Raw genomic sequence first — 12,820 nt, forward strand, 5'->3', positions numbered from 1 at the left:
TGAGGCTTAGTGTTCAGGGTGAGGTTTTTAGCTAGGGGTAGGGTTTGGCTCCCGGTGATGCCTATGTTCGAAATTGGGGTTGGGATACGTGTTAGGGGGCGTGTGCGTTGCCCGGCGCAGCTTATTGTTAGGGTAGGCCTCAGGGTTCAGGCTGCGGGTGAGGCTTAGTGTTCAGGGTCAGGGATGGAGCTAGGGTTATAGTTACTCTCCCGGTGAGGCCAAGGGTCGAGATTGGGGTACGGATACGTGTTAAGGGGCATGTGTGTGGCAGGGCTTGGCCTATCGTTAGGGTTGGCCTCCTCAGGGGTGAGGCTGCGGGTGAGGCTTAGGGTTCAGTGTCAGGGTTATATCTAGGGTTAGAGTTAGGCTCCCGGTGAGTCCTAGGGTCGAGATTGGGGTCCGGATACGTGTTCGGGGCCGTGTGCGTTGCAGGATGTGGAATATCGTTAGGGTAGGCCTCAGGGTACAGGCTGCGGGTTAGGATTAAGGTTTAGGGCCTGGGTTGGAGCTAGGATTAGGGTTTGGCTCCCGGAGAGGCCTAGGGTCGCTATTCGGGTACGAACACGTGTTAGGGGGTGAGTGCGTTGCAGGGTGGGCTTATCTTTAGGGTACGCTTCAGGGTACAGCCTGCGGGTGAGGCGTAGTGTTCAGGGACTGAGTTGGAGCTAGCGTTACGGTTAGGCTCCCGGGGAGGCCTAGGGTCGAGATTGGGGTACAGATACGTGTTAGGGGGCGTGTGCGTTGCATGGTGCGGCTTATAGTTAGGGTACACCTCAGGGTTCAGGCTGTGGGTGAGGCTTAGGGTTCAGAGTCAGGGATGCAGCTTGGGTTAGGATTACGTACCCGGGTAGGCCTAGTGCCGAGATTGTGGAACGGATACGTTTTTGGGGGCATGTGCATTGCAGGGCACGTGTGATCATTAGGGTAGGCCTCAGGGTTCAGGCTGCGGGTGAGGCTTAGGGTTCATGGTCAGGGTTGGAGCTTAGGTTAGGGTTTGGCTCCCGGTGAGGCATAGGGTCGAGATTGTGGTACGGATACGTGTTAGGGGGCGTGTGCGTTGCAGGGCGCGGCTTATCGTTAGGGTAGGTCTCAGGGTTCAGGCTGAGTGTAAAGCTTAGTTTTCACTATCAGGGGTGTAGCTAGGGTTAGGGTTAGGCTCCCAGTGAGGCATAGGGTCGAGTTTGTGGTACGGATATGTGTTAGGGGGTATTTTCGTTGCAGGGCACGGCTTATCGTTAGGGTAGGCCTTAGGGTTCAGGCTGCGGGTGAGGCTTAGGGTTCAGGTTCAGGGTTGGAGCTAGGGTTAGGTTTAGTCTCCCGGTGAGGCCTATGGTGCAGATTTGGGTACAGATGCGTGTTAGGGGACGTGTGCATTGCAGGGCGCGGCTTATGGTTAGGGTTGGCCTCCTCAGGGTTGAGGCTACGGGTGAGGCTTAGGGTTCAGGGTCAGGGTTTCAGCTAGGGTTGGGATAGGCTCCCAATGAGGTTTAGGGTCGAGATTGGGGTACGGATACGTGTTAGGCAGCGTGTGCGTTTCAGGACGTGGATTATCGTTAGGCTAGGCCTCAGGGTTAAGGATGCGGGTGAGGCTTAGGGTTCAGGGCCAGGGTTGGAGCTAGGGTTAGGGTTAGGATACCGGTGGTGCCTAGGATCGCTATTGGGGTACGGATACGTGTTATGGGGCGTGTGCGTTGCAGGGTGTGGCTTATTTTTAGGGTAGTCCTCAGGGTTCAGGCTGTGGGTGTGTCTTAGGCTTCAGGGTCAGGGTTGGAGCTAGGGTTAGGTTAGGTCTCCCGGTGAGGTCTAGGGTGGAGATTGGGGTAGGGATACGTGTTCGGGGGCGTGTGCGTTGCGGGGCGTGTGCGTTGCAGGGCGTGGCTTATCGTTAGGTTAGGCCTCAGGGTTCAGCCTGCGGGTGAGGCTTAGTGTTCATGGTAAGGGTTGGTTTTCGGTTTAGGATTCGGGTCCCAGTTAGTCCCAGGGTCCCGATTGGGGTACGGATATGTGTTAGGGGGCGTTTTCGTTACAGGGCGTGGCTTATCGTTAGTGTAGGCCTCAGGGTTCAGGCTGAGGGTGAGGCTTAGGGTTCAGGGTCAGGGATGGAGCTAGGGTTAGGTTTAGGCTCCCGGTGAGGCATAGGGTCGAGATTGTGCTATGGATATGTTTTAGGGGGCGTATGCGTTGCAGGGCGTGGCTTATCATTAGGGTTGGCCTCCTCAGGGTTGAGGCTGCAGGTGAGGCTTAGGGTTAATGGTCAGGGTTTTAGGTAGGGTTGACGTTAGGCTCACAGTGAGGTTTAGGGTCGAGATTGTGGTACGGATATGTGTTAGCGGGCGTTTTCATTGCAGGGCACGTCTGATCGTTAGGGTAGGCCTCAGGGTTCAGGCTGCGGGTGAGGCTAAGGGTTCAGGGTCAGGGTTGGAGCTAGGGTTAGGTTTAGTCTCCCGGTGAGGCCTATGGTGGAGATTGGGGTACGGATGCGTATTTGGGGACGTATGCGTTGCAGGGCGTGGCTTATCGTTAGGGTACGCCTCAGGGTTCAGGCTGCGGGTGAGGCTTAGTGTTCAGGGTAAGGGTTCGACTTAGGGTTAAGTTTAGGCTCCAGTGGGCCTAGCGTCGCGATTGTTGTACGGATATGTGTTAGGGGGCGTTTTCGTTGCACGGCACGGCTTATTGTTAGGGTAGGCCTCAGGGTTCAGGCTGTGGTTGAGGCTTAAGGTTCAGGGTCAGGGTTTTAGCTAGGGTTAGGCTTAGGCTCCCCGTGAGGTTGAGGATCAATATTGGGGTAGGGATACGTGTTAGGGGATGTGTGCGTTGCAATAGGCGGCTTATTGTTAGGGTAGGCCTCAGGGTTCAGGCTGCGGGTGACGCTTAGGGTTCAGGGTCAGGGTTCGAGCTAGGGTTAGATTTGGGCTCCCGGTGAGGCCTAGGGTCGAGACTGTGGTCCGGCTACGTGTTAGGGACCGTGTGCGTTGCAGGGCGTGGCTTATCGTTAAGGTAGGCCTCAGGGTTCAGGCTGTGTGTAAGGCTTAGGATTCACTGTTAGGGTTGTAACTAGGGTTAGGGTTATGCTCTCGGTGAGGCACAGGGTCGAGTTTGTTGTACGGATATGTCTTAGGGGGCGTTTTCGTTGCAGGGCGCCGCTTATCGTTAGGGTAGGCCTCAGGGTTCAGGGTGCGGGTGAGGCTTAGGGTTCAGGTTCAGCATTGGAGCTAGGTTTAGGTATAGTGTCCCGGCGAGGCCTATGGTGGAGATTGGGGAACGGATGCGTGTTAGGGGACGTGTGCGTTGCAGGGCGTGGCTTATCATTAGGGTTGGCCTCCTCAGGGTTGAAGCTGCGGGTGAGGCTTAGGGTTCAGGGCCAGGGTTGGAGCTAGGGTTAGGGTTAGGATCCCGGTGGTGCCTAGGGTCGGTATTGGGGTACGGATACGTGTTAGGGGGCGTGTGCGTTGCAGGGTGTGGCTTATTTGTAGGGTACGCCTCAGGGTTCAGGCTGTGGGTGTGGCTTAGGCTTCAGGGTCAGGGTTGGAGCTAGGGTTAGGTTACGTCTCCCGGTGTGGTCTAGGGTGGAGATTGGGGTAGGGATACGTGTTCGGGGGCGTGTGCGTTGCGGGACGTGTGCGTTGTGGGGCGTGTGCGTTGCAGGGCGTGGCTTATCGATAGGCTAGGCCTCAGAGTTCAGCCTGCGGGTGAGGCTTAGTGTTCAGGGTAAGGGTTGGTTTTAGGGTTAGGATTAGGGTCCCAGTTAGTCCCAGGGTCGCGATTGGGGTTCGGATATGTGTTAGGGGGCGTTTTCATTGCAGGGCGCGGCTTATCGTTATGGTAGGCCTCAGGGTTCAGGCTGCATGTGAGGCTTAGGGTTCAGAGTCAGGGTTGGAGCTAGGGTTAGGTTTAGGCTCTTGCTGAGGCCTACGGTCGAGATTGCGGTACGGATACGTGTTAGGGGGCGTGTGCGTTACAGGGCGCGGCTTATCGTTAGGGTAGGCCTCAGGTTTCATCCTGCGGGTGAGGCTTAGTGTTCAGGGTAAGGGTTGGACTTAGGGTTAGGGTTAGGATCCCGGTGAGGCCTAGGGTCGCAATTGGGGTACGGACATGTGTTAGGGGGCGTTTTTGTTGCAGGGCGCGGCTTATACTTAGGGTAGGCCTCGGGGTTCAGGCTCTGGGTGAGGTTTAGGTTTCAGGGTCAGGGTTGGAGCCAGGGATAGGGTTATGCTCTCGCTGAGGCCTAGGGTCAAGATTGGGGTATGGATACGTGTTAGTGGGCGTGTGCGTGGCAGGGCGCAGCTTATTGTTACGGTAGGCCTCACGGTTCAGGCTGCGGGTGAGGCTTAGGTTTCAGGGTCAGGGCTGGAGCCAGGGTTAGGTTTAGTCTCCCGGTTAGGCCTATGTTGCAGATTGGGGTACGGATACATGTTAGGGGGCGTGTGCATTGCAGGGCGTGGCTTATCGTTAGGGTAGGCCTCAGGGTTCAGGCTGCGGGTGAGGCTTAGGGTTCGGGGTCAGGGTTGGAGGTAGAGTTAGGTTTAGTCTCCCGGTGAGGGCCTAGGTTCAAGATTGGGGTACGGTTACATGTTTGGGGGCGTGTGCGTTGCAGGGCGCGTCTTATCGTTAGGGTAGATCTCAGGGTTCTGGCTGCGGGTGATGCTTAGGGTTCAGGGGCAGGGTTGGAGCTAGGGTTAGGGTTAGGCTCCCGGTGAGGCCTATGGTCGAGATTGGGTTACAGATACGTGTTTGGGGGCATGTGCGTTGCAGGGCGCGGCTGATGGTTAGGGTAGGACTCAGGGTTCAGTCTGCGGGTGTGGCTTAGTGCTCAGGGTCAGAGTTGGAGCTAGGGTTAGGGTTTGGCTCCCGGTGAGGCCTAGGGTCGAGATTGGGGAAAGGATACGTTTTTGGGGGCATGTGCATTGCAAGGCACGGGTGATTGTTAGGGTAGGCCTCAGGGTTCAGGCTGCGGGTGAGGCTTAGGGTTCATGGTCAGTGTTGGAGCTTAGGTTACGGTTTGGCTCCCGGTGAGGCATAGGGTCGAGATTGTGGTACGGATACGTGTTAGGGGGCGTGTGCATTGCAGGGCGCAGCTTATCATTAGGGTAGGTCTCAGGGTTCATGCTGTGTGTAAAGCTTAGTGTTCACTGTCAGGGTTGTAGCTAGGGTTAGGGTTAGGCTCCCAGTGAGGTTTAGGGTCGAGATTGGGGTACGGATACGTGTTAGGCAGAGTGTGCGTTTCAGGACGTGGATTATCGTTAGGCTAGGCCTCAGGGTTAAGGCTGCGGGTGAGGCTTAGGGTTCAGGGCCAGGGTTGGAGCTAGGGTTAGGGTTAGGACCCCGGTGGTGCCTAGGGTCGCTATTGGGATACGGATACGTGTTAGGGGGCGTGTGCGTTGCAGGGTGTGGCTTATTTGTAGGGTACGCCTCAGGGTTCAGGCTGTGGGTGTGGCTTAGGCTTCAGGGTCAGGGTTGTAGCTAGGGTTAGGTTAGGTCTCCCGGTGAGGTCTAGGGTGGAGATTGGGGTAGGGATACGTGTTCGGGGGCGTGTGCGTTGCGGGGCGTGTGCGTTGCGGGGCGTGTGCGTTGCAGGGCGTGGCTTATCGATAGGCTAGGCCTCAGAGTTCAGCCTGCGGGTGAGGCTTAGTGTTCAGGGTAAGGGTTGGTTTTAGGGTTAGGATTAGGGTCCCAGTTAGTCCCAGGGTCGCGATTGGGGTTCGGATATGTGATAGGGGGCGTTTTCATTGCAGGGCGTGGCTTATCGTTATGGTAGGCCTCAGGGTTCAGGCTGCATGTGAGGCTTAGGGTTCAGAGTCAGGGTTGGAGCTAGGGTTAGGTTTAGGCTCTTGCTGAGGCCTACGGTCGAGATTGGGATACGGATACGTGTTAGGGGGCGTGTGCGTTCCAGGGCGCGGCTTATCGTTATGGTAGGCCTCAGGTTTCATCCTGCGGGTGAGGCTTAGTGTTCAGGGTCTGGTTTGGAGCAAGGGTTAGGTTTAGTCGCCTGGTGAGGCCTAAAGTGGAGATTGGGGTACGGACACATGTTAGGGGGCGTGTGCATTGCAGGTCTTGACTTATCATTACGGTAGGCCTCAGAGTTCAGGCTGCGGGTGAGACTTAGGGTTCATGGTCAGGGATGGAGCTAAGGTTAGGGTTACCCTCCCGGTGAGGCCTAGGGTCGAGATTGTGGTACGGACATGTGTTAGGGGGCGTTTTTGTTGCAGGGCGCGGCTTATACTTAGGGTAGGCCTCGGGGTTCAGGCTCTGGGTGAGGTTTAGGTTTCAGGGTCAGGGTTGGAGCTAGGGATAGGATTATGTTCTCGCTGAGGCCTAGGGTCAAGATTGGGGTATGGATACGTGTTAGGGGGCGTGTGCGTGGCAGGGCGCAGCTTATCATTACGGTAGGCCTCACGGTTCAGGCTGCGGGTGAGGCTTAGGTTTCAGGGTCAGGGCTGGAGACAGGGTTATGTTTAGTCTCCCGGTTAGGCCTATGTTGCATATTGGGGTACAGATACATGTTACGGGGCATGTGCCTTGCAGGGCGTGGCTTATCGTTAGGGTAGGCCTCAGGGTTCAGGCTGCGGGTGAGGCTTAGGTTTCGGGGTCAGGGTTGGAGGTAGAGTTAGGTTTAGTCTCCCGGTGAGGGCCTAGGGTCGAGATTGGGGTACGGTTACGTGTTTGGGGGCGTGTGCGTTGCAGGGCGCGTCTTATCGTTAGGGTAGAGCTCAGGGTTCTGGCTGCGGGTGATGCTTAGGGTTCAGGGGCAGGGTTGGATCTGGGGTTAGGGTTAGGCTCCCGGTGAGGCCTAGGGTCGAGATTGGGTTACGGATACGTGTTTGGGGGCATGAGCGTTGCAGGGAGCGGCTGATGGTTAGGGTAGGACTCAGGGTTCAGTCTGCGGGTGTGGCTTAGTGCTCAGGGTCAGAGTTGGAGCTAGGGTTAGGGTTTGGCTCCCGGTGAAGCCTAGGGTCGAGATTGGGGAAAGGATACGTTTTTGGGGGCATGTGCATTGCAAGGCACGGGTGATTGTTAGGGTAGGCCTCAGGGTTCAGGCTGCGGGTGAGGCTTAGGGTTCATGGTCAGTGTTGGAGCTTAGGTTACGGTTTGGCTCCCGGTGAGGCATAGGGTCGAGATTGTGGTACGGATACGTGTTAGGGGGCGTGTGCATTGCAGGGCGCAGCTTATCATTAGGGTAGGTCTCAGGGTTCATGCTGTGTGTAAAGCTTAGTGTTCACTGTCAGGGTTGTAGCTAGGGTTAGGGTTAGGCTCCCAGTGAGGCATAGGGTCGAGTTTGTGGTACGGATATGTGTTAGGGTGCGTTTTCGTTGCAGGGCGCGGCTTATCGTTAGGTTAGGCCTCAGGGTTCAGGCTGCGGGTGAGCCTTAGGGTTCAGGTTCAGGGTTGGAGCTAGGGTTAGGTTTAGTCTCACGGTGAGGCCTATGGTGGAGATTTGGGTACAGATGCGTGTTAGGGGACGTGTGCATTGCAGGGCACGGCTTATCGTTAGGGTTGGCCTCCTCAGGGTTGAGGCTACGGGTGAGGCTTAGGGTTCAGGGTCAGGGTTTCAGCTAGGGTTGGGTTAGACTCCCAGTGAGGTTTAGGGTCGAGATTGGGGTACGGATACGTGTTAGCCAGCGTGTGCGTTTCAGGACGTGGATTATCGTTAGGCTAGGCCTCAGGGTTAAGGCTGCGGGTGAGGCTTAGGGTTCAGGGCCAGGGTTGGAGCTAGGGTTAGGGTTAGGATCCCGGTGGTGCCTAGGGTCGCTATTGGGGTACGGATACGTGTTAGGGGGCGTGTGCGTTGCAGGGTGTGGCTTATTTGTAGGGTACGCCTCAGGGTTCAGGCTGTGGGTGTGGCTTAGGCTTCAGGGTCAGGGTTGGAGCTAGGGTGAGGTTAGGTCTCCCGGTGAGGTCTAGGGAGGAGATTGGGGTAGGGATACGTGTTCGGGGGCGTGTGCGTTGCGGGGCGTGTGCGTTGCAGGGCGTGGCTTATCGTTAGGCTAGGCCCCAGGGTTCAGCCTGCGGGTGAGGCTTAGTGTTCATGGTAAGGGTTGGTTTTAGGTTTATGATTAGGGTCCCAGTTAGTCCCAGGATCTCGATTGGGGTACGGATATGTGTTAGGGGGCCTTTTCATTGCAGGGCGCGGCTTATCGTTATGGTAGGCCTCAGGGTTCAGGCTGCATGTGAGGCTTAGGGTTCAGAATCAGGGTTGGAGCTAGGGTTAGGTTTAGGCTCTCGCTGAGGCCTACGGTCGAGATTGGCGTACGGATACGTGTTAGGGGGCGTGTGCGTTCCAGGGAGCGGCTTATCGTTAGGGTAGGCCTCAGGGTTCATCCTGCGGGTGAGTCTTAGTGTTCAGGCTCTGGTTTGGAGCAAGGGTTAGGTTTAGTCGCCCGGTGAGGCCTAAGGTGGAGATTGGGGTACGGATACATGTTAGGGGGCGTGTGCATTGCAGGTCGCGACTTATCATTACGGTAGGCCTCAGGGTTCAGGCTGCGGGTGAGACTTAGGGTTCATGGTCAGGGTTGGAGGTAGAGTTAGGTTTAGTCTCCCGGTATGGGCCTAGGGTCGAGATTGGGGTACGGTTACGTGTTTCGGGGCGTGTGTGTTGCAGGGCGCGTCTTATCGTTAGGGTAGGCCTCAGAGTTCAGTCTTTGGGTGAACCTTAGGTTTCAGGGTCATTGTTGGAGGTAGGTTAAGGTTAGGCTCCCGATGAGGCCTAGGTTCGTGATTAGCATACGGATACGTGTTTGGTGTCCTGTGCGTTGAACGTCGCGGCTTATCGTTAGGGTAGGACTCAGGTTTCAGGCTGCAGGTGAGGCTTAGGGTTCAGGGTCAGGGATGGAGCTAAGGTTAGGGTTACGCTCCCGGTGAGGCCTAGGGTCGAGATTGTGGTACGGATACGTGTTAGGGGGCGTGTGCGTTGCAGTGAGCGGCTTATCGTTAGGGTAGGCCTCAGCGTTCAGGCTCTGGTTGAGGCTTAGGGATCATGGTCAGGGTTGGAGCTAGGGTTAGGATTAGTATCCCGGTGAGGCCTATGGAGGAGATTGGGGTACGGATACGTGTTAGGGGGCGTGTGCGTTGCAGGGCGCGGGTTATCGTTAGTGTAGGCCTCAGGGTTCAGGCTGCGGGTGAGGCTTAGTTTTCAGGGTAAGGGTTGGACTTAGGGTTAGGGTTACGATCCCGGTGAGGCCTAGGGTCGCAATTGGGGTACGGACATGTGTTAGGGGGCGTTTTTGTTGCAGGGCGCGGCTTATACTTAGGGTAGGCCTCGGGGTTCAGGCTCTGGGTGAGGTTTAGGTTTCAGGGTCAGGGTTGGAGCTAGGGTTAGGGTTATGCTCTCGCTGAGGCCTAGGGTCAAGATTGGGGTATGGATACGTTTTAGGGGGCGTGTGCGTGGCAGGGCGCAGCTTATCATTACGGTAGGCCTCACGGTTCAGGCTGCGGGTGAGGCTTAGGTTTCAGGGTCAGGGCTGGAGCCAGGGTTAGGTTTAATCTCCCGGTTAGGCCTATGTTGCAGATTGGGGTACGGATACATGTTAGGGGGCGTGTGCGTTGCAGGGCGTGGCTTATCGTTAGGGTACGCCTCAGGGTTCAGGCTGCGGGTGAGGCTTAGGGTTCTGGGTCAGGGTTGGAGGTAGAGTTAGGTTTAGTCTCCCGGTGAGGGCCTAGGGTCGAGATTGGGGTACGGTGACGTGTTTGGGGGCGTGTGCGTTGCTTGGCGCGTCTTATCGTTAGGGTAGACCTCAGGGTTCTGGCTGCGGGTGAGGCTTAGGGTTCAGTGGCAGGGTTGGAGCTAGGGTTAGGGTTAGGATCCCGGTGAGGCCTAGGGTCGAGATTGGGTTACGGATACGTGTTTGTGGGCGTGTGCGTTGCAGGGCGGGGCTGATCGTTAGGGTAGGCCTCAGTGTTCAGTCTGCGGGTGTGGCTTAGGGCTCAGGGTCAGGGATGGAGCTAGGGTTATGGTTAGGCTCCCGATGAGGCCTAGGGTCGAGATTGGGGTACGGATACGTGTTAAGGGGCATGTGCGTGGCAGGGCGTGGCTTATCGTTAGGGTTGGCCTCCTCAGGGTTGAGGCTGCGGGAGAGGCTTAGGGTTCAGTGTCAGGGTTTTAGCTAGGGTTAGAGTTAGGTGGCGTGTGCATGGCAGGGCGCGTCTTATTGTTAGGGTAGGCCTCAGGGTTCAGCCTGCGCGTGAGGCTTAGTGTTCAGGGTAAGGATTGGACTTAGGGTTAGGATTAGGCTCTCAGTGAGTCCCAGGGTCGCGATTGGGGTACGGATATGTGTTAGGGGGCGTTTTCGTTGCACGGCGCGGCTGATCATCAGGGTAGGCCTCAGGGTTGAGGCTGTGGGTGAGGCTTAGGTTTCAGTGTCAGAGTTGGAGCTAGGGTTATGGTAAGGCTACCCATGAGGCATACGGTAGAGATTGTGTTACGGATACGTTTTAGGGGGCATGTGCGTTGCTGGGCACGGCTGATCGTTAGGGTAGGGCTCAGGGTTCAGTCTGCGGGTGTGGCTTAGGGCTCAGGGTCAGAGTTGGAGCTAGGGTTAGGGTTTGGCTCCCGGTGAGGCCTAGGGTCGAGATTGTGGTACGGATACGTGTTCGGTGGCGTGTGCGTTGCAGGGCGCAGCTTATCGTTCGGGTAGGCCTCAGGGTTCAGGCTGTGGGTGAGGCTTAGGGTTCAGGGTCAGGGATGGAGCTAGGGTTAGGGTTAGGCTCCCGGTGAGGCCTAGGGTCGAGATTGTGGTACGGATATGTGTTAGGGGGCGTGTGCGTTGCAGGGCGTGGCTTATCGTTAGTGTAGGCCTCAGGGTTCAGGCTGCGGGTGAGGCTTAGGGTTCAGGGTCAGGGATTGAGCTAGGGTTAGGTTTAGGCTCCCGGTGAGGCTTAGGGTCGAGATTGTGCTATGGATATGTTTTAGGGGGCGTATGCGTTGCAGAGCGTGGCTTATCATTAGGGTTGGCCTCCTCAGGGTTGAGGCTGCAGGTGAGGCTTAGGGTTAAGGTTCAGGGTTTTAGGTAGGGTTGGCGTTAGGATCACAGTGAGGTTTAGGGTCGAGATTGTGGTACGGATATGTATTAGCGGGTGTTTTCATTGCAGGGCACGTCTGATCGTTAGGGTAGGCCTCAGGGTTCAGGATGCGAGTGAGGCTTAGGGTTCAGGGACTGGATGGAGCTAGGGTTAGGGATAGGCTCCCGGTGAGGCCTAGGGTCGTGATTGGGGTACGGATACGTGTTCGGCGGCATGTGCGTTGCAGGGCGCGGCTTATCATTAGGGTTGGCCCCCTCAGGGTTGAGGCTGCGGGTGAGGCTTAGGGTTCAGGGTCAGGGTTTTAGCTAGGGTTAGGGTTAGGCTCCCAGTGAGGTTTAGAGTCGAGATTGCTGTACGGATTCGTGTTTGGGGGCGTGTGCGTTGCAGGACGTGGATTATCGTTAGGGTACGGCTCAGGGTTTAAGCTGCGGGTTAGGCTTAGGGTTTAGGGCCCGGGTTGGATCTAGGATTCGGATTTGGCTCCCGGTGAGGCCTAGGGTCGCTATTGGGGTACAGATACGTGTCAGGGGGTTTTTACATTGCAGGATGTGGCGTATTTTTAGGGTACGCCTCAGGGTTGAGGTTGCGGGTGAAGCTTAGGGTTCAGGATAACAGTTGGACTTAGGGTTAGGGTTAGGCTCCCAGTGAGGCCGAGGGTCGGGATTGCAGTACGGATATGTGTTAGGGGGCGTTTTCGTTGCAGGGCGCGGCTTAACGTTAGGGTAGGCCTCAGGGTTCAGGCTGTGGGTGAGGCTTAGGGTTCAGGGTCAGGGTTGGAGGTAGGGTTAGGTTTAGGCTCCCGGTGAGACCTAGGGTCAAGATTGGGGTACACATACGAGTTAGGGGGCGTGTGCGTTGCAGGGCGCGGCTTATCGTTATGGTAGGCCTCAGGGTTCAGGCTGCGGGTGAGGCTTAGTGTTCAGGGTCAGGGATGGAGCTAGGGTTATAGTTAGGCTCCCGGTGAGGCCTAGGGTCGTGATTGGGGTACGGATACGTGTTAAGGGGCATGTGTGTGGCAGGGCTTGGCTTATCGTTAGAGTTGGCCTCCTCAGGGGTGAGGCTGCGGGTGAGGTTTAGGATTCAGTGTCAGGGTTATATCTAGGGTTAGAGTTAGGCTCCCGGTGAGTCCTAGGGTCGAGATTGGGGTCCGGATACGTGTTCGGGGCCGTGTGCGTTGCAGGATGTGGAATATCGTTAGGGTAGGCCTCAGGGTTCAGGCTGCGGGTTAGGATTAAGGTTTAGGGCCAGGGTTGGAGCTAGGATTAGGGTTTGGCTCCCAGAGAGGCCTAGGGTCGCTATTCGGGTACGGACACGTGTTATGGGGTGAGTGCATTGCAGGGTGGGCTTATCCTTAGGGTACGTTTCTGGGTACAGCCTGTGGGTGAGGCGTAGTGTTCAGGGACTGAGTTGGAGCTAGCGTTACGGTTAGGCTCCCGGGGAGGCCTAGGGTCGAGATTGGGGTACAGATACGTGTTAGGGGGCGTGTGCGTTGCATGGTGCGGCTTATAGTTAGGGTACGCCTCAGGGTTCAGGCTGTGGGTGAGGCTTAGGGTTCAGAGTCAGGGTTGCAGCTTGGGTTAGAGTTAGGCTCCCGGTGAGTCCTAGGGTCGAGATTGGGGTCCGGATACGTGTTCGGGGGCATGTGCGTTGCAGGGCGTGGCTTATCGTTAGGGTAGGCCTCAGGGTTCAGCCTGCGGGTGAGGCTTAGTGTTCAGGGTAAGGGTTGGACTTAGGGTTAGGATTAGGCTCTCAGTGAGTCCCAGGGTGGCGATTGGGGTACGGACATGTTCTAGGGGGCGATTTCGTT

The sequence above is a fragment of the Kogia breviceps genome, chromosome 7 (genome assembly GCF_026419965.1).
Source record: "Kogia breviceps isolate mKogBre1 chromosome 7, mKogBre1 haplotype 1, whole genome shotgun sequence".
Lineage (NCBI taxonomy): Eukaryota > Metazoa > Chordata > Mammalia > Artiodactyla > Physeteridae > Kogia > Kogia breviceps.